The following is a 21,610-nucleotide window of genomic DNA, read 5'->3' as shown; positions in this document are numbered from 1 at the left end:
GAAGGAAGGAAGGAAGGAAGGAAGGAAGGAAGGAAGGAAGGAAGGAAAGAAGGGAGGGAGGGAGGGAGGAAAGAAGGGAGGAAGGGAGGAAACAAAAATTTATTAAGTGCTTACTTATGTTCACAACACTGAGCTAAATGCTAGGAATACAAATACAAGCAAAAAGAAAGATAGTCCCCGCCCTCTGGAAATTTACATTCTAAAGGGAGAAGATCACACACGCACACATGTACACACATACATGCATACACAAGTGCATGTGCACATACACACATGTATACATGCATACACATATGCACACACACAAATACACATACACACATGCTGAAAATCTGGGAATACACAGTAGACATATAGGATGAAAGTACTTGGCTTGGGGACATGGTTTTGATGTCCATGAAGTCAGGAACAGGGCCGGAGGGGAGTAGAGGCAGGCTGGCCTGCCTTCATTGGGCTCCTTTATAAAGTGGAGGCTTGGGGCGGCTAGGGGGCGCAGTAAGTAAAGCGCCAGCCCTGGAGTCAGGAGGACCCAAGTTCGGTTCTGACCTCAAACACTTTACATACATACATACACACACACACACACACACACACACACACACACACAAACTAGCAGTGTAACCTTGGGCAAGTTACTTAACCTCAATTGCCATCCAAGAGGCAAAATAAATAAATGAATGAATGAATGAAGTGGAGGCTCCAGGAGGACCTCACCAGTGGGAGAAAAGGGATGGGCACAGATACCTGTTCAGTCATGTCTAGGGTAGGGGAATGGAAGGACAAACATGCAGATGAATTGCAACCTTTTTTTTCCCATGAAATTAAAGCTACTGGTTAAGATGTGGGTTGTTTCCACCTGATCAATTTTGTATAAGTCTTATAGTATAGACTTTAAAGACAGGTCCCCCAAGGGTTTGAGACTGTTTCTGTTGTATGCTATTACTTGTTTCCATTTTTGATTGAAAGGCCATTGCATCTATAATTATAATATTTATTCTAAATCTCTCATTGCAAACAGTACTGGGAACCATTCCCTGACACATAAATGGCCAAAGAATATGAATAAGCAGTTCTCAGATGAAGTCTTGACTATTAATAGCCATATGAAAAATTACTGCAAATAACTAATAGTAAGAGAAATGCAAATTAAAACAACTCTTAGGTTTCACCTCATAACCAGGATATTAGCAAAGATGAAAATTAATGGAAATGGTGAATGCCATAGGGGCTACAGAAAAATAGGCACACTAATATGATGTCAATACAGCTGTGGATTGGTCTATCAATTCTGGAAAGCAATCCAGAAATATGCTCTTTTAAAAAAGACCTAGGCTGTCCATGTCCTCTGAGGGACAGATCTCATTGCTGAACACACTCCCACAAGGAGGTCAAAATCAAAAAGAAAATCCCATATGCACCAAAACAGTTGTAGCATTACTGTTGTGAAAACAATGAATGGGAAATGAAGTCGATACTCATGGATTAACAAATTGATGTACAAGAATGTAATGGGATATGTAGGAATTCAGAGAATCATAGAAAGACTTTTTGAACGAATGAATAGTGAAGTAAGAAGAACCAGGAAAACAACATATACAATGACTACTATATAAATGCAAAGAACAAAGGGACAAAACTTAATACTGTGTAATTATAATGACCAAACTTTCCCAGAAAGGAGATGAGAAAATATACTTTCCTAACTACTTTTCATAGATGAGAGACCTTAGGTATGGAACATCATATATATTTTCAGTCTTGGTTGAGGTTTACTCACTTTCTCTCTGTCTGTGTGTGTGTCTGCCTGTCTGTCTCTATCTGTCTGTCTTTCTCTCTTCCTTTACAAAAGATGATGTTCTTTTAGAGTGGGAGAGAGATATTCAGAAATAAATGTGATGCAAAAACAAATGATATTAATATCTTGAACCAGTCATACAGCAAAGGGAAAAGAATGCTTGATTTAGTCCACCCAAATATGTATATGACAGATGAAGATCAGATTACATGATCTCCTCCAGTCAGCATTTCTCCAGTCCTTTCAAAAGAAGAAAACTTCTCGCCATTGCCTTAAGTTTTTCCAAGATTCCATTTCTGTCATCTGATTTTCATATAGCATATGAGCAAATAAGTGTAGCTCAAACTGATCAACCTACAGGAAATGTTTCCCAGGTGAACTGTGAATGTAGGTAGGGAAAATGACAATTGGCATCCTTAGGAGTTTAGTCACTCACTTCCCCTGGGCAAACTCCTGTATAATAAAGCCCACACTTGTATTTGCTCAACTCTGATTCTGATCTTATTCCAACATTACCATTTACCATACCTCATAGTTAGACATCATGCTAAGGAGGTCAAAATCATGTATTCTGTCCCCACAGAGGCCAGACAATTTATCTGTATTTTATAGTCATATGCTATATGTGATCTCTTTCATGATTTTTTTTCTATTTTCCCCAAAGGACTCTAGGAAAGATAATATAGATGGCAGCCCAATTCAAGGTACATGCCCTCTTGCAGCTATATTAACCATTAATCATACAGTGTCAACTTGGAAGGAGGTCTTTATTGGAATACCCCAGAGATCTGTGCTTGACCATGTGCTATTTAACAATTTTTATCAATGAGTTAGATAAAGATGTAGATGGCATAATGATACAAATTTGCAGATGATACAAAGCTAAGAAGGATAGCTAACCCACTAGATGGCAGAATTTGGGTCCCAAAAGATATTGGGAGGCTATAACCTTGGACCAAATCTAAAAAGGATAAATTGTAATACAGATAAATGTAAAGTCTTATACATGGGTTCAAAAGAAAATCAACTCCATGGATACAAGGCATGGGAAGTGTTGCTGTATTAGTTCAACAGAAAAAAAGACTTGAACTTTTTATTAATTTTAAACTAAGTATGAGTCAACAGAGAAATATCATGGCTATATACAAGATTAGACTGCATTAAGAGAGGCACAAAGGGCAACTAGGTGGTGCAGTGGATAGGGTGCCTAGCCTAGAGTCAGGAAGTCTCATCTTCTTGAGTTCACATATGTCCTCAGACACGTGCTAGCTGTGTGACCCTGGGCAAGTCACTTTACCCTGTTTGTCTCAGTTTATTCCTCTGCAAAATGAACTGAAAAGGAAATGGTGAACCACTCCAGTGTCTTTCCCAATGGGATCACAAAGAGTCAGACACAACTGAATGATAAATGAGAGACAGCTTCTAGGAATTCAGGAAGTTATCTTCCTGCTACACTGGGCCATGGTCAGAATATATCTGGACTACTGTATTCAGTTGTTGGCACCAGATGGAAACATACACTGCATGGTGAAGGACCTTAAGTTGACAGAAGGGCCTGTGGATTTTCATTCTGCAGACAAGAAGACTTAGGGGCAAGCTGAGAGCTGTATTCAAGTAGGTGAATGACAGCCACGTGAAGGTGGTTTGCTTGTCCTAGTTGACCCAGAGCTTAGAAATAGAAGGAAATAGTGGGAGTCATCATTTGGGCTTGAGGTAAGGACAGAATTTCTAATAGGGAGATCTGTTCTGAAATGGAAGGCCCTGCCTTGGGATAAGAGCTGGTAGTCCTTCACTTGAGATCTTTAAGGAAGGTTGAGTTCATATGGTGGCGTTTTTCTGAATAGGTTGTAGAGGGAATTTTGTTCAGTTACAGATTAGACTAAAATGCTTATTAAACTGTGGGTCAGGACCCCATATGGGGCTGCAAACCACAGTTTAAGAAGTGCTGAAGGGGTTGCCAGTGGAAAAAAAGTTTAAGAAGCCCAGGACTAAGATGACCCTCGAACCCCTTTAAATTTGTGATTCATCTTTAAGTATGAAGGTTAGCACATTACTTCCAAATATTCTACTTCATTATTTTCTACTCTTGGGCTTTCTTTTCTTTAAGCAGAGCCTATATTTGTAAGCCCTTCTGTTGAGTTTAAGGCGTATTCTCAGTAACCAAAGTTCCATAATAGAACATGTTGATTTGTGAAGATGAGATCAAAGGAATTTCTCTGATTCTGCATGTCTCCCTTTGTCCAATGGAGCAAAAATAGCAATAGCTGACATTTATATAACATTCTAAGGTATGCAAAGCATTTGATGTTCACCAGAATTCTGGGAGGAAGGTACTATAAGCGTTCCTATCCCTGTTTTAAGGATGAGGAAAGTGAAGCTCAGGACGGTTTGGTGACTTGTTCATGGTCATGTACTATATAGGAATCAGGCCTCAAACAATGTCTTCCTGCTCTAATCCAACCTCTTTCCACAGTACTCCATTGCATCCCCAGAAGTACTCATTAGGATGGGTTTGATGCTCATCTTCCTTGTAGGCAAGTCCAGGACAAAGAAGTGGATGATTGTGTCCCAAACCTATTATGTTCTAGTATCTAACTGTCTTTTAATTATTTCCATGTCTCTTAGCCAAGCCTCAACCCTAAATTTTTAATAGTCTCTTACCCTCCCCAGCGCCAACATGCCTTTGCCTCACCCTTATTCAACACTGACATTAATGAACCATGCCCACATCCTGCCCTGACCCTACAAAGCTACTCATTTATCCTCTTCTTAATCAACTCATGCCACTTGGCTGAATACAAAGCTCTTTGTGATCTAAAGAAGACCATCCTATGTAATAACTGAGGCTGGTCCTCATGGTAGAATTCTTGAATTTCCCATGGTACATGCAACATCATAGAGATTCGTGCTTCTCCCAATATATACACAAATTATTTACCTCCACTTTGGATTTTCTGCTTACATACGTGGTGCATTACCCTTAACCACACCTCAGTTCACCTTTCTTCAGTGTGTACATGAAATGAAACCCAAGTGACATCATCTCAGTGACTACACTATTTAACCTGCCCAGACTAACCTATAAATTCTGACTCGTTCGTTCTTAACCACATTCCTTTCCTTATTCACTACCCTATCATTATCTAAGGCCTAACTCTCTTGGCCAGTTTTGAGCAGTAATATTTCTTCTGCTCCCCATTCCCATCAGCAAGCTTTACCAGCCTCTTTCCAGCTGCTTCCAACCCACTTAACTGTCACCCTATACTCCAAACCATTCCTAACCACCATCTTGGTTGTTGCCTGCCTCCAATGACCCCACTTGCTCCCTGTTAGGTTTGTTTGGCTCTGGGTCTTGGCCTTAGGTCGCCCAGTATTTGGGACATCCATGGCCTGTACTCCATGAAGACCAAGCCTAGCACAGTCCTAATCATGATAACCACAATACTAGTGAAAGATGAATAATAAGAATTATTCTACCAGTCCCAGAAGAGCTTACTAAGGAGGTTTGTTTTGGAATAATGAATATGGAAATTTGGAATCCATAATGAACTGCAAGCAGTCTTCCAAGTCACTCGTGCCGAAAATTCGCACTTGCCTTTCCCATAACTTGTCACTTGTGTTTTTTATTGTTCGATATGTAAACAAGGCCAGTAAAAAGCCTTTGTTCCTTTGTGCCTACTTAGATTTGCCCATTAATCCCAACCCCCCCCCTTCCCACCAATGCATGCAGGATTACACAAAGCAAAAGTCATTAATTTTTATCTCTGACTATCTGTAGGGTTTTTAATGTGGCCTAGCTTGCTTATGTACCACCAATTACATGTCATAAGTGCTTGTAGATGCTGGAGCGGTATCATAGGCTGATGAATCGCTGCCTTCTCTCCTGATTAGTATGCAAGGGGCCGCACTCCTCTTTGAGCAGCTGGCATGCCAATGAGGGTCTGGCTCTGCCAGTCAAGGCATCTGGACATGAACTCAATATGGATTGCTTTAATTAAATGGCTAAGCGCACAAGAAGCTAAGAAACAACTCCATCACAGGGGGCAACTTGAAAATAAAGTCGACGTGGGAGAAGGGGAGAGGGAGTTAAAAAGTATGTCTTAAGCACCTTTCCTCCTGCTGAAAACCTTAGAATTTCCTGGGTGGGAGTAGGACTACTCACCAGAATGAGGATGAGTTGCACAATCCACAAAAGAGGTGCTGAGAGTGAATGAAGTTCATTTCCCACTTGCACATTTAAAAATCAAAATAGCAATGGAAATCTTACTATTTTGTCTTTTGAAGAGAATTTTTTTTTAACTATGATTTCTTACCATGGAGCCAAATTGGATAAAGATTGGCTCATACAGTCATGGATTTAGAAACAGAAGGAACACCAGAGAGGCAAAATAACTCATCTAAAATCAGATGGTTGAGTAATGGAGATGAGAATTTGAACCCAGACCCTTTGATTTTAAATATAATGCTCTTTCTACTGGGAAGGAAGAAGAGACTGGCAATCCTTGGAGATCCCCAAACAGAGACTATGCAACCATTTTTCGGGTATAGAGTAAATTTGGGGGGAGAGTCCTTTTGTGAATAAGTTGGATTCAATGACCCTTATGGTTGCTTCCAACTCTCAAATCTGATGACGCTATAGTATTATTCTGGGTAGAGGAATCTAGAATATATCTATTACTGGCAATCACAGAAAAAAGTTAGCTTATGAAGCATCAGGAAGGCAGGGTAGCCATAAGCCTGATTCCTCACAGAGAAGAAGAAAACAGAAGTGTTGGAATGGGATGTCAGCTTCTACTCAGAGTGAATTTTCCAAAGATCAGAATTTCAGAATCACATTAACTTTGGGCTTGAGCTTTGCTGCTCTGTTTTGGGAAGGGACTCAATGAAGCATTTTTCAAAGGAGAATAAGTGTCTGGCAGTAACTCCAGTCAATTGCTTTGTTCTTTGTGTGCATGCTTCTAATTCTACTGCACGTTGACTCTAATTTCCACCAACAGTTCTATATTTGGTTTGGCTGGAATGTTTTAGAGCAACAGCAATGATGATGATGATAATTAATAAGAATAATATTTATATAGTGCTTTAAGGCTTCCAAAGTACTTATCATATGTTATCTCATTTTTTTCACATGTTGCACTAAATGTGGGCTTGTTCCATGTGACTGACCATAGGTGTGTGTTAAATACTATTTCAGTCATTTTCAATTCTTTCCAACTCTTCATGACCCCATCTGGGATTTTCTTGGCAAAGATACTGGAGTGCTTTGCCATTTCCTTCTCCCGTTCATTTTACAGATGAGGAAACTGAGGCAAACAAGGTTAAGTGACATGTTCAGAGTCACACAACTAGTAAGTGTCTGAGCCCAGATTTGAACTTAGGAAGGGGAGTCTTCCTGACTTTAGACTCAGTGGCACCTAGACTATAAAAACTATATAGACAGGAAACCTTATTAAAGATAAGATCACACATACACACACACACACAAACACACTTCATGGGCCATTTAAAGTAGACTATTCTGCATCAACCAGCTCTTCATTCCATTCCATTCCTTCCCAGTGCCAAGGCTAATAATAGCCACTACAGATAGGCTCTTAGCATTATTTTCTTTTTTAAATAATTTATTAAGATACCATTGTTTAAAAGACCCTGAGGCACTCTATCTTTAAAAAAACAGCTGTTAAAACTGTAAAAGAGACACTGGCTAGTGGCCCCATTGTCCCAGCATGCCCCCTTAGTCAGTGTTAGAGAACAGATGACAACTGGGAAAGTCAAATGATTCTGAATGCTCTCACTCTCCCCCCACACATAAGCAGACAGCCCCCCAATATCACACACAAACCTTCCATCTTCTAACCCTGCTCCCTCTCTCTCTCTCTCTCTCTCTCTCTCTCTCTCTCTCTCTCTCTCTCTCTCTCTCTCTCTCTCTCTCACACACACACACACACACACACACACACACACGATGTTCTTCAGTTGAAAATAATCATGGTGGAACTTTGACTTGACATACCCACAGAAAGGGACAATACACGTTGCCAGCAACAATACCAGAATCCCAAGACCTAATTCTTTGTAATCTTGTGATTCTTAATAACAAGAATCACAGCAAACAAAATGTCCACAGTGAATTAAACTCTGGTAAATCATGCAAAGAAAGAGCTGATGAAATTGCTCCAGCAATCGATTAGAAACATTTTATTCAGGAAGAGTTCACATTTGACACATTAGCCTGCCAAGTTTGAGTTGGGCATCAAGGTGACTCTTCTCTGAGTAATGAAGGAGCATACTTCCTCTGTCTTTTGGGGTTTTTTTGTTTGTTTTTTATTTCTCATAGAAGGAAGTCTGGTAGCCTTCTTGGAATATGTTGTATGATCCACCATCATCTAGTGTGACCCTCTTTCTTTAACCTATGCAAATCCATGGGCAGCTAGGTGGTACAGTGGATAGGGCACTGGCTGAGAGTCAAGAAGACCTAAGGTCATCCTGCTGCCCCTGCTCTTCATCCCCCCAGCTCCTAGCTCCCCCCTCCCTGGCCCAGCCATGGGCCTCATGGTGTCCAAGCTCTTCTCGAGGTACTTCTGGAAGAAGCAGATGCGGGTCCTTGTGGTTGGCTTGAATGCCGCAGGCAAGACCACAATCCTCTACAGACTAAAGCTGGGCGATATTGTCACCACTATCCCCACCATAGGCTTCAACATGGAGACAGTGGAACATAAGAACATTTGTTTCACTGTCTGGAATGTGGGAGGCCAGGACAAGATTCATCCTCTTTGGAGACACTACTTCCAAAACACTCAGGATCTTATCTTTGTAGTGGATAACAATGACTGAGAATGGGTCCAAAAATCTGCTGATGACCTTCAGATGCTCCAGGAGGATGAGCTTCAGGGGGCTGTGTTGCTAGTGTTTGCAAATAAGCAGGACATGCCCAATGCCATGCCTGTGAGCAAGCTGACTGACAAGTTGGGTTTGCAGAGCTTGCGTAGTCAGATTTGGTATGTCCAAGCAACCTGTGCTACCCAGGGTACAGGGCTGTATGATGGACTGGACTGGCAGTCCCATAAGCTATCAAAGCTCTAACTACTGCAGGGGCAAAACCTCTGCTTGGAAGAAAATCCCCAGGTTGTAACTCTTGGACAATTGAATTCTTGAGGACTACTGAGGTAGCTCTCCCTGCTCCTACCCCCTACCCCTCCTTCTCAACACACACACACACACACACACACACACACACACACACACACACACACACACACACACTATTACAGCTGCTCTTACCTGCATGTTCTCTCTTACCAAGAGCCAAAAGACTAAACGTCTGGGTACTGGGAGGAGGGGGAAAGGGGTTGTCTTCTGACTCCCTGAGAACTATGGAAGCAGCTACAGTAACCAAGACCTCCCAGAAAAGAAACTGTGCTGACTTTTGATTTCATTCTTTTGGGTATACTTCTTGGGGGTGTGTGGGGAGGGGGACCAGACTGGTGCTGTGATTCAGCTAGACATTGAATAATAAATTTGTTTTGGCTTGTAAAGAAGAAGAAAAAGAAAAAAGAAGAAGAAGACCTGAGTTCAAATTCAACCTCAGATACTTCCTAGCTGTGTGAGCCTGGGCAAGTCACTTAACCCTGTTTGCCTCAGTTTCCTCATCTGTAAAATAAACAGGAGAAGGAAATGGTAAACTACTCCATTTTCTATGCCAAAAAATCCCCAAAGGGGTCAGGAAGAGTCAGTTGTCACTGAAACCACTGAATATATCCTAACCTGTCATTTCTAAGGCCATTGTGTCATACTCAAAAAGAAATAGAACCATTCAGGCTGCATACTGACTTGGAAAACCACAAATCAATATTATCTGTATTGTGTTTTTAAAATTTATTTTATTAAACAATTACATTTTGACACCTGTATTTTAAGGCCCTCTTCTTTTTTTCCTTTCTCTTCCTCTTCCTCCTCCTCCTCCTCCTCATCCTCCTCCTCCAAGACAAAATGCTTTAGTGGGCAAATAGCTAGCTTCAGAGCTAGGATGATGTAGGTTCAAATCCTATCTCTGACACATAGTAGATACATGATCCTGGACAAATCACTTAGCTTCTCAGTGACCTACTAACCCCTGAGACTGTCAATTGTAAATATGGGCCACCATGCATTGGGAGTTTTCTCATCCAAGCTTTCCCTATATCAGTGACATCCCAAATCCTTCCTCCTTTCTTTTCTCCTTTTCCTCTCTCTCCATGAAGGAGTCTGATCATTGTAACCCACAATGATCTCTCCATCTTCTCTATGAACTCGCCATTCCTCCTGTGACAGTCCAAAGGACTTGGTTATTTCAAGCTTTTCTAACGTCCCTTTTGACAAATTGGCTCTAGTTTCAGATTCAACATACTCTCCACTCATGGGTACCGACCCTACCAAATTGCTTCTTTCTCAGTGTTGTATTCTACATCTGGTCCAGATAAGACCTGTTTCCAGTAGGTGCTAGATGACAGCACTTCATCTAATAGCTAGGCTACCCCAGGAGTACTGTATGTCCTGTTTGACTTGTATGTAATCTGCCTGCCTATCAAACTGAAGGTCTAGAAAGCCATTGTGCTGACTTCATTGTTGTATGCCTGTGAAACCTGGACAGTCTACCAGCATCATGCCAGGAAATGGAATCACTTCCAATTGAATTGTCTTAGGAAGATGCTGAAGATCACCTAGCAAGATAAGGTCCCAGACACTGAGGTCCTCCAAGAGCTTCAACAACCACTCCACCAACCAATATGACAACAAGTACATGTCCTCATTTGTCCTCATAAGAAGATTCTATAATGATTGTCCCATCACTGAAAATTTCTATTAGTACTTTGTTTAGGAGTTGGATCATGATAGGAAAGGCTGGTTGATTCAGGTTTATGATTTTACTGACTAATACAACTGCAAACTGCAGAAATTGATTCTGCTATCCCACCTGTCATTGCCCTCCTTGGTTCGTGGGCTTCCTAGACATATCAGGACTGGAGAAGAATCCCCAATGACCAAGGATTTCAGACTAAGAGCTATGACATTGCCTAGAGCTATGGGCTGTGAAATAGCTGTAGGCTATATGCCCCAGAGAACTGTTAACATTACCCTAGAGCTAGTAACACCAAGTTCAGCAGCTGCCCAACTGAGATGTCCTCTCTTTTCATGGATGACTGCTATCTCTGCCCAAATCTGATTCCAAGTCAATAAATAATCTCAATAAAGATTTATTAAGTGTCTAATATATTCCAGATGGCAGCTGGGTGGTGCAAAGGATAGAGTGCCATACCTGGAGTCAAGGGGACCTAGTTCAAATCCAGCCTCAGACACTTACTAGCTGTTTGATCCTGGGTAAGACACTCAAATCTGTTTGCCTCAGTTTCCTCATGAGACAAACCACTCCAGTTTCTTTGTAGAGAAAACCCCAAATGGGGTCATGAAGAGCCTGTCACAGCTGAAATGACTGAAAAACAATACGTGCCAGACACTATGATAATCACTGTGGATACAGAAAGAGGCAAAATGTACTCTCTGCCCTCAGGGAGAAGTTTACTGTCTAATAGGTTCTACGCTATGTTCTGATGAAATAACAACATTTCAAAATTGAAGGGAACTTCAGATAATGTCTAGTTCAACCCAAAAAGGATTTTGTGCAACATCTCTCACAAATGGTCAACTGAATTTTGCTTGAAGACCATGAATGTGAGAGAACCCAGTTTCTCCTGAGTTAGCCCATGCCCTTGTATTTTAGAAGGCCTAGTTGATTTGTTTAACATCTATCCTATATTTGTTTTTTTCTCAGGATCTAGCCATTGTTTTTGCTTCTGTTCTCTGGGGCCAAACTGAGCATCTCTTTTCCCAGAGGCAGCTAAGTAACTGAATAGAGTACTGGACCTAAGGTCAGGGAGACCTTAATTCAAATCCATCATCAGATACTTACCAGCTGTGTGATCCTGGGAAAGTCACTTTACCTCTCTGTGCCTCAGCTTCCTCCTCTGTAAAATGGAAGCATTAACAGTTCATGGCTTCCAGGGTTGTGGTAAGGATTTAATGAACTGTTTATAAAGCCTTTGTGAACCTAAAAGTGCCATATAAATAGCTTCTTCTTCTGTATAATCCCTTAAGTACTTGAACACAGCAATCAAATTTTCACTCTCTTCCGCAAACAAAGTACCCCTAGGTGCTTTAGGAGTGAATATAGTCCTCAGATCAGAGCAGAGTATAATGAAATTATCATCTTTCTAATCTTGGGCAAAATCCTTCTCTAGATTCAGCCTAAGATGATATTCATTTATTGTTTGTTATATCATACCACCTAACATATTGAATTTATAGTCCTCTAAGTCTCTGGGTCTTTTAAAGACAAACTACCATGACACATCTCCCCTAACCAGTCTTTGTAACATTGATTTTTTGGATCAAGGTGTGTAACTTTACATTTATCCCCATTAAATTTCCTTTTTTTAGATTTACTCTAATATTCTAACCTGTTGAGATCTTTTGGGATTCAGATTTTGCCATCCAGTATCATATGTACATTGGGTGATCAGGACACCTATGCCTTCATCAAAGTCATTGATGAAAATACTAACCAATACAAGATCAAGCACAGATGCCTGGGGCACTGCACTGGAGACATCCCTCTAAGCTGATAGCCAGCTACTCATGACTACACTTTTGGTCCAATCATTCAACCAAGTTCAAATCCACCTAATTTAACAATATCCTGGCCCACATCTCTCCATCTCTTCCACAATCATAGCATGAATGATCTTACCAAAAGCTTCATTAAAACCTGGGTAAACTACATCTACAGCATTATTCTGGTCAGTTCATTTAGTAACCCCATCAAAAAAGGAGATAAAGGTAGTCTGGCATGACCTTTTCTTGATGAAGTAATATAGTGTCTTTCTTGACAATCTGACTTGCCACCTCTTTTTGTACTTATTATTAAACAAGAACAGAACTTGTTTTTGTAAGCACTTACAGTCCAATGGGGGAAACAACATATAAACACTATATACAAAAGATATATGTAATCAACAGAAAAAGATGGTGTTGCATTATGGGATTTCAGGAAAGGTTTCTTGTAGAAGTTGGGATTTTAGCTGAGATTTGAAGGAAGTCAAAAGGCAGAGATGAGGAAGGAGAGGGTTTCAAGAATTGGAGAAGGCCAATGAGAATCCACAGAGTTGGGAGATAGAGTGTTGTATGCAATGACCAGCCAAAAACTAGTGTCACTGGATTGGAGAGTACATAAAAGAGAGTAAGTTATAGGAGCAGCTGGGTTGTGAAGGGTTATAAAAGTAATAAGAAAACTAGTGGAGTCTGTTGAATGGTAGAGTAACTTGGTCACCTTAGAACCTCAGGAAGGTCAATTTGACAATTGAGTAGAAGATAGACTGAAGTGGCGAGTGACTTGTGGCAGGCAGACTAACCAGTGGGTTCTCATAATATTCTAATTATGAGACAGAGAAAACCTACAAGAGGGTGGTGACAGTGTCAGAGGAGGGAACAGAGCATATACAAGAGATATTATAAAAGTAGAAACAATAGGATTTAACATACGACTGAAGAAGTCTAAGATGTTACCTAAATTGTGAGCTTGGGAGACTGGGAGGATAGTGATGCCCTCAACAGTATGAGAAAGAATGGAAAGTTGGGGGCTTAGAGGGAAAGAAAATGAATTTAGTTTTAAACATGTTGGTTTTAAGATGCCCATTGACACATTCAGTTTGAGATGCCCAATAGTCAGTCAGAGATACGAAGTCAGAGGAGGGGTTAGAACTGGACAGATAGTTCTAGAGAACCACCCGCAGCAAGCTCAGATGAAAGGATATATGTAAAGTGCTTTGCAAACATTAAAACACTGAATAGTTGTCAGCTATTGTTACTTTGTGGGTTCCTATCTTCATTCCCCCAAGTGATTGCTGAGCTCCTAAAGGGAAAGGATTCTATCTGGATAGATTCTAAAGAGAGAACAGTGATTAGCTATTCACCCCAGTCAATGAAGGTTCATGACTCTCTCTCTCTCTCTCTCTCTCTCTCTCTCTCTCTCTCTCTCTCTCTCTCCATATTTATGTGTGTCTATATGTATGTATATATTTATATATTGTATATGCATGTGCACATGAGCATGTATATGTGTGTAGTATTATGTGTAGGCATGTACACATGTTGTTTATGTGTATGTGGTTATATGTATTGTGAAGATGTGTGCGCACTTATGTATATTATACACATATGTATGTGTGTGCATATATAGCTATATATACTAAAAATAATAACTACTGTATGTGATTATTACAATTCCCCAGACTATAAAGCAGGAGTGAGTTCTTAACTTTTGGGGGGGTATGGACTCAAGGACTCTTTCTCAGAATAGTGTTTTTAAATGCATAAAATAAAATATATAGATTTACAAAGGAAACTAATTATACATTTTTGAAGTTTATGCAATCCAGATTAAGCACTCTATAAAGCTATAGATCATAAAGGAACAGTACTGACTGTTTCCTTACAATGCTATTTGGTGGAGTAGAAATAGCATAAGGAGTGGTGTCCAGCGCCATGTTGGGCAGCCCACACCAGATTAAAATGTAATTGGAAAATATTTCACAAAATAAATGAAAATACAATAAAACATAAGTAACATTACATTTTAAAGGTACATGAGTCTGCAGCCCACGAGGGTCCCTGCGGAAGGTGTAGTGACCCCTGTTTCTATTTGAATTTGACTCATCTGGCGAAGAATGTTTGTGATAAGACATGGCACAAATGTTGTGTATGTGCAGAATATAGCAATAGAATATCATGGTGAGAAGAGAAGCCATGAAGGAGTGAGTACCTGGAGTGATCAGAGACTTGAGGCTGAGTCAGCGCCAGTGGCTTGCAGGTGTGCCTGGGTGTGGGTCTTCAGCAGTTTGGAATTGTGTTCAGCTGCGAACGCCTGCGGGCTATGGAGTCCAGGTACCAGTCTTTCCAGGGCTGAGGAAAGTTAGGGAAAGTGGAGCCTTGGGATCCCACGGAGACTCTTAGATAGCTTGTGAGCCTAGCTAATGAGACTGAGGGTGGCCCCAGTGCACTCTCCACAGAATGATCCTAGTAGCCTTGAGAGATGATAAGAAAACCCTAAGAGATGTCATAGGACAGAGCTTGTATTGTGGGTAGAGCACTGGTCTTAGAATCAAGATCTGCATTCAAATCCTTCTTCATCACCTTGGGAGCTGTGTGGCATGACTTCTCCTTTCTAAGCCTCAGTCTTCTGATGGGCAAAATGAGAATAACGAAATAACGACCTGCACAAGATTGTTTTGAGGATCAGTGGCATAATTTACAAAATCCTTTGTTAGCTAGGTGGTACAGTGGATAGAGTGCCAGGTCTAAGGTCAGGAAGACCTAAGTTCAAATACTAGCTGTGTGACCCTGGCTAAGTCTCTTCACCCTGTTTGCCTCAGTTTCCTTATCTGTAAAATGAGCCAGAGAAAGAAATAGCAAACCACTCCAGTATCTTTGCCAAAAAAACCCCAAATGAGGTCACAAAGGGTTGGAAACAACTGAAATGACTGAATGAATCATAAAGCACTATATAGATGTTTTATCATTATCATCATATGACATTCTGAGCACCCAATGGTCTTCGTACAGGAAAGGAGAGCACCTGGGGTTGGAGGAGAGGGGTGGGGCATAGCAAAGTGATTCAAGCCCCAGACTGTAAAAGTGAACAGATTCATAACAAATCCTACACTTATACATCTTCTACTGTTTTTCAACTGTAGTTCAGTGATTTGTGACTCTTGATGACCCCATTTGGGGTTCTCTTGGGCAGTGTGCTTTGCCATTTCCTTCTCCAGCTCATGTTACAGATGAGGAAACTGAGGTAAATAGGGTTAAGTGACTTTCCCAAGGTCTTTCAGCCAGTAAGTATCTGAGACTGGATTTGAACTCAGGGAGATGATTCTTCCTGACTCCAGGCCCAGCACTCTATCCACTGTGCCACCTAGCTGCCCTTGCATTTAGTAGGGTCTCAATAAATAATTGCCAAAGGAATGATGAGAGGGATATTTATATGTTCTTAGAGACAGACTTTACTGTAGCTTATATTCCAGTAGTGACTTTTCCTCCCAGAAATACACCCAAATCAAGGGCAGCTGGGGCAGATTGTGAACTGGTGGCCATTCTGCCTGTCTACTGAGCTCGTGTAAAATCATTCTGCTCTTGGGACTCAGCAGCAGCATCAGAACCTATCATCCTTGGCTACCTATGCAGATTTCAGTGCCCCAGTATATTTCTATCACCACTCTCCTTGATATGACCATATATCAAGTCATGCTGTATGACCTTATTATTCTGTTATGGCACATTTAAATGGGAAAGTTGCTTTAAACTGAGCTGTCTTGCTATTAAACGTGTGAAGAGTCTATCACCGCCAGCAAATGCAGTTGTGATACCGTGGCATCCACGTGCCTTCCCTTTTCCGTGGGTTTCTGACTGATTTCATCTGCTTCCCCTCACCCACTCCCCAGTCCTGTCTTCTCTTCATTATGCATCCCAGACTGGTAGGATGGGCAGGTCATCTGGCCCACCCTTCTCCCTTTAGAGGGCTGTGTGTATATATAGTTAATGCTGCCTGCTTACTGAGCAAAGTCCAATCTCCCCTCCACAGGTAGGTGCCAAGTGAAGGGAAGCAAATGAACTGAGAGGGATGGAGCTTTGATGCCTTGTGGTCGGGAAATCATGAGTTTTATTCTCAGCCTCTACCTCCAGGATTTTTATGTGCTTCACGATTTCATATGCTTTGTAGTTATTTTGGTCCTCAGGAGGAAACATGAATGTAGCTGTCATGAGATGTTGATAGACACCAGAGTTTTCTTTTTTTTCCCCTGCATACAGTTTACCATCCTGATGAGGTGATTATTGCCCACTGTGTTGCAGAGGGAGGGACAAAGCTGGTGTTTTGTTACTAGTCAAGATACCAAAAAATGTTCCTCTTCAGTTCTGACATCTAGTAAGACGAAAAAATTGGTGTGGTATGGCCTTCCTCCCTAGACAGAGAGGTTAAGGGAAGGAAACCAGGGTCAGTTGTCTCCAGTAGCCAGAGAAAAACTGGAGATCACTATTCTTCTAAGAAAAGTCCACTCTTTTGTAGCATCTATTTGGACTCTGATCTGAACCAAGTGACGGAGTCCCAGGCCCTGCTTTCTAGAAACAGAAGATCTAAGCACTATTTTTCCCTAGGCTCACCTAAGATAGAAACAATTCTGACCCAAACAAGTCCTATTAACAAGTTATCCTGGATCCATTATTTATGTATATAAGAGATGACCCATAGCATGGAATACTCATAGCAATTATTGGAGAGGGGAGGGAGAGGAGAAGAGAAAAGAAGGGGATGGGAGAAGGGAAGGAGAGAGAGAGAGAAGAGAAGGGGAGAGGGAAAAGGAAGGAGGAAAAGGGGAGAGAGACAGAGAGGAAGAGAGACAGAGACACAGATAGATTTGTAACAGAAAAATTAAAAGAGCAAAGTGAAGGACAGTGTTGGGGCAGAAATAATTAACTGTCTATGAGATAATTGTATTAGTCATCAAACATGAAATGAAGTCCATGGCCTTACTCCATGCCAAGATACAGCAAATACCTTTTGGAGACATAGGCCTTCACTCTACTTCGTGCTAATGAGGTTTGCAAATAAAACAAGAATCCAATGAAAAACATGAAGGGTGGCAGGTTGTGTGAAGGGAGAAGGAATTCCAGGGACTCAGGCATCAGTCTAGTAGTTTATGATATCACCTGAAGCCCCCCGTAGAATTATATAGCCCTGTAATTCCTGGTTGTCTCATATACATGCCATGCTAGAACTTGCTAAATAGCAGAGAGAAATCAAGCCCTGGAATGTAGAAAGTGTTGTTGGGATAATATCGGCAGAATTATCACCGCCCTCTCCACGTCAGCGGGGGAAAAAATTGTCACCATGTTAAAGGAAACATAAAACTAGCATCTCCAAAGGAAACGCTCCCCCTCCCCCCACCTCTGATGTGATTTGATGTGGATCTGTGGCTGTCATGGATTTTCATATTCAATAAATAAATGCTATGAAATTCACCATCTTTATCCTTATTAGACTGTTTTATTTAAGTGGTGGACAAAGCAGCTCCGCTATTCATTGGGAGGGCAGCTCACAGGTCATGTTGGGTTTACTGTTGCCTTTTTATATAACCAAAGAATGGTGGGATCATTCGGAACACACAATTTCCTTTTGTAAGGAACTTGGGTCATTAGTCTGACACACTGATCTGAAGGATGAATGCCATAGCCAAAAAAACAAAACAAAACACAACAAAAAAGCCCTCATTGTCCATCATCCATCTGTATCTTCATCCCTCACTTTAGATACAGAGCTGAGGATCTTTCTTTTCACAGTTATTGTACCCCTGTGGTTTTCCCCTCTTCAAGGCCTCCAACCTTTTCCTCCTCCTCCTTTTCTCCCTCATTTTTACTGGATGGTAGGCTCTGTCCAGCTCTCCCTGGAGATAAAGACTTGCTTTAGCATACAGCGTGCTATCCTTAATGCAACCTAGTTCACTCTCATCATTTTAATAGTGGACCTAAGGTATGTTGCCATGTGAACAAGCCATCATGTCACCATAGCAACCAGCCAGATTGCAGCACACCAGTCTGAGGAGTGGACTTTTTTTTTTCCCTGTTCCTCGCCTGGGTTTTTTCTTTTGTTAAATTTGCTGAAGTGCTCACAATAGGAAGATTCAGTCTGCTTTTTTCAAGCAGGGTTTCATTTAAACCTGTAAATTGTTGTATAAACAGAAGGGCCAGCATGGCACTAGACTTACTTTCAAAGCAGACTTGATGAGGACTTTGAACCTGGACCCCAACCCCCTCTCCACCATGCCTTACAGTTTGATCCAAATGGAGACGATCACACATATTGGTGGCAATTGGACTGAGCCAACCCCCCGCCCCTGAGTTTCTTCTTCGTTTCCCCCAGCAGGGATCCGTGACTCTCACACATGGACTTGGTGACCACAGCTAGCCCTCTGCTCTTCTTGTAAGCCCTTTGCTGTTTCAGAGCTCCCTAGGACCCGAATTAGACCCAATTAAAGATGTGGATTCTCCTTCTCCATTTCGAATTGTCATGTAACCTGTGCTGATTCCAATTCCAACCACTTGGGGAGAGCAGGGATGTTGAAAGGACAAATGATAAAGGAATATATGTCATGTCAACCTGCCCATATGCATCAGTGTTGCCTGGCCTTTGATTCTCCTAACCTTCTTGTCTTTGTTCAGGGAAGCATTAAGAATCATTCTTCCAGGGCCTCACATCTTTTCCCATTTCGTTTGTTGCTTCCTTGCACATAGCACATCTATTACCTGCTCTGATCCACATGCCCTCCCCTTCCTTGTTCCCTCCCCTCCCCGACTGTGGCATTCACTGCCGAGCTCACACTGACTGCTATACAGAGCAGTCAGAGTTCTGTGTGGGCATACTAGAGCCTAGGCTTCCAGGCAAGTGCAGAGTGGGCCAAATTGCCCTCCACGGGCAAGAAGGATCGTTTGTGCCTCGTGCATAAAATCACAGCAAACAAGCCTCGAATAACGCAGGACACTTTCATAATTGATTTATGCAGGGGCTCCGAAAGTCCTATTACCTTTTGTTTAGCTCAGGGGGCCTGACTCTATGCAATCCATTGCTGAAACTAATTACAAGATATAATTAAACTGTGACACGAAGATATTATACCGTTAGTTTACTAATGACACCGCGAAGCTGTACCACGAGCACAGGACAGTGATTACGCTTCATTTATTATTTATCCTTTTGCTAAATGAGACGCTGACATTTTCAAAAATTACTTTGAGGTTTCTTAATTGTCGGCAGTAGGATGGACTGGAAGGAGATCTCCTTCCTCTTAGTTACTTATCCAAACCTCAGAAGTATTATTAGCATGTATATGCTATATATATATATATATATATATATATATATATATATAAGCATATGCACACATATACATAATACACATACATGTGTGTATATATGTACATATACACATATATACATACACACATATATAAAGTAAGTTGCCTTTTTGACTGTTGACTTTTTCTAAAATAGGAAGCCTCAGTAGATGGGACTCCTAACCCTATCTTTAGATCCACGTGAAAGACAGTATTTGTCATTGAGGCAAAGGTTTCCTCTCTTTTGTGACAGTAGAAGGCCCCAAGTTGCTCTGGGTATCTGCTAAGGCAAAAGGGGGAGGGAGATCATGCAGTGAATGGCTTGGAGGAAATTGACCTCAATGGCTCTAACCTGTTCCAGAAGCTTACTCTAGCTGAATGAAGATGGGAAGGTCTGTGATTTTACAAATCCTTTCTTCTATACCCTAGTGACTGCTCAAATGCAATGTTTTATCAGCATTACTCAAATAGAAAAATTACTATCTGGGAAAAAATGGCTCTATCCCTTGTATCCATTATGGTAGGGAGTTAGAAACCACCTTTGTTCTCCATTTTATCACTTTTACAGGTAAATGAGAACTGGACTCAGATGTGGAAAAAGAACTTTCTTGGGAGATGTTAGATTCTCCAATTAGATGATTTTCTGTATCTTGAAAATGATAAAGATTCTGTCTTTCGTTTTCCTTAATTGACTTTTATCCTAATGACCAGATTGGCAGCAAAGTACCCTAGAGAAGACTGGGAATTTGAATTCCCTCCGTTGCTTTTCAGGGCTAGGATTTTTGGAAAATATTTATTTACCATTTTTATACCTCCATGTATTAACCTTGCTTTATTACGCTATCATTTATCTCATTCTTCAAACAATAAAAGATTAATTTACTGACCCGCAGTTTGATGAGTTTTTTGATACTGCACATGTGTACGCGTATGTGTGTCTCCTTATGGCTCATTTGGGTCAGACATCCTACAAGGTACAGTTGGCCCCGTATGGCCACTAACCTCTCAGTAACCCCAGTGGTAATGCAATCTGCTTGTTTTCATCAGAGGCACCGCTGGACGGCTTGAGACAAGGTTTAATTTCTTCTGAGTGTAATGGCATCCGGCATCTATAATTATGCTATTTTCTCTCCTGTGCTGATTAAATACGATTTACCCAGAGAGCTAAATGATGAATATTTGAGTGGAGTGTGTTGAGCCAATAGCTGGTAAAATAGCCACAATAAATAAACTTGGGGGGAGGGGGGAGAAAGAGGACCAGGGAAAGGCTATGACTCTGTTAGGTAACATTAGCAGGTGCAAGAAAAAAATCAAGCAAGATGAATACTAAAAGTAAAGCAATACCAACAGCCTCTATTTAAAAAGAGAGAAACACAGAGACCTGAAAACCTCATCTACAATCCTTCCCAAGCCTCACAAGTGGTTAATACAATCAGACGCATCTTCAGGTAGCCGCTTGCTGGTGTCTTCGGTCCCCTTAGGAATAATCTTCATTTATAGTGAGTCGCTGAGAAATGAAACTCAATATTGCCGCTTTCTGTCACCCTGGACCTCTCTGTACAAAGAAAAGTGCCACGTTTGTCATATTTTTTCTTTCTTTATTAAACAGAGGACTGACTAATCAGAAGGTCCTTGTGTGTCAAAGACTTCCATGGACTTCATAGAGTCGTCCTTGACCCTTTCCCTTTCCCTCTCCTCTCCTCCTTCCAGTTGGTTCCAAGTCTTGGCAAAATTCAGCCTCAGCAACATCTCACATACTTTCCTTTCTGTCCTATACCCACGCAGCTACCTTGCTAGTTGGAGTCCTCTCCTGCTTTGCCTTTCAGAATCCTCATCTCC

General features: G+C 41.2%; 1 long non-coding RNA gene and 1 pseudogene across 1 annotated transcript in view; both read left to right on the top strand.

The window, feature by feature from the left end:
- Positions 1 to 21,610, top strand: part of LOC138159258 (uncharacterized) — a 1,259,001-nt gene that overhangs the window by 1,082,318 nt on the left and 155,073 nt on the right. The window lies entirely within an intron of this gene.
- On the top strand, positions 8,339 to 8,911 carry LOC138159568 (ADP-ribosylation factor 5-like; annotated as a pseudogene).

This window comes from Petaurus breviceps, unplaced genomic scaffold (assembly GCF_028583685.1).
Source record: "Petaurus breviceps papuanus isolate PSGF00001 unplaced genomic scaffold, PetGlider_PUasm1.0 176, whole genome shotgun sequence".
Lineage (NCBI taxonomy): Eukaryota > Metazoa > Chordata > Mammalia > Diprotodontia > Petauridae > Petaurus > Petaurus breviceps.
Note: the sequence above shows the minus strand (reverse complement) of the source record. Positions and strands in the feature narration are given on the sequence as shown.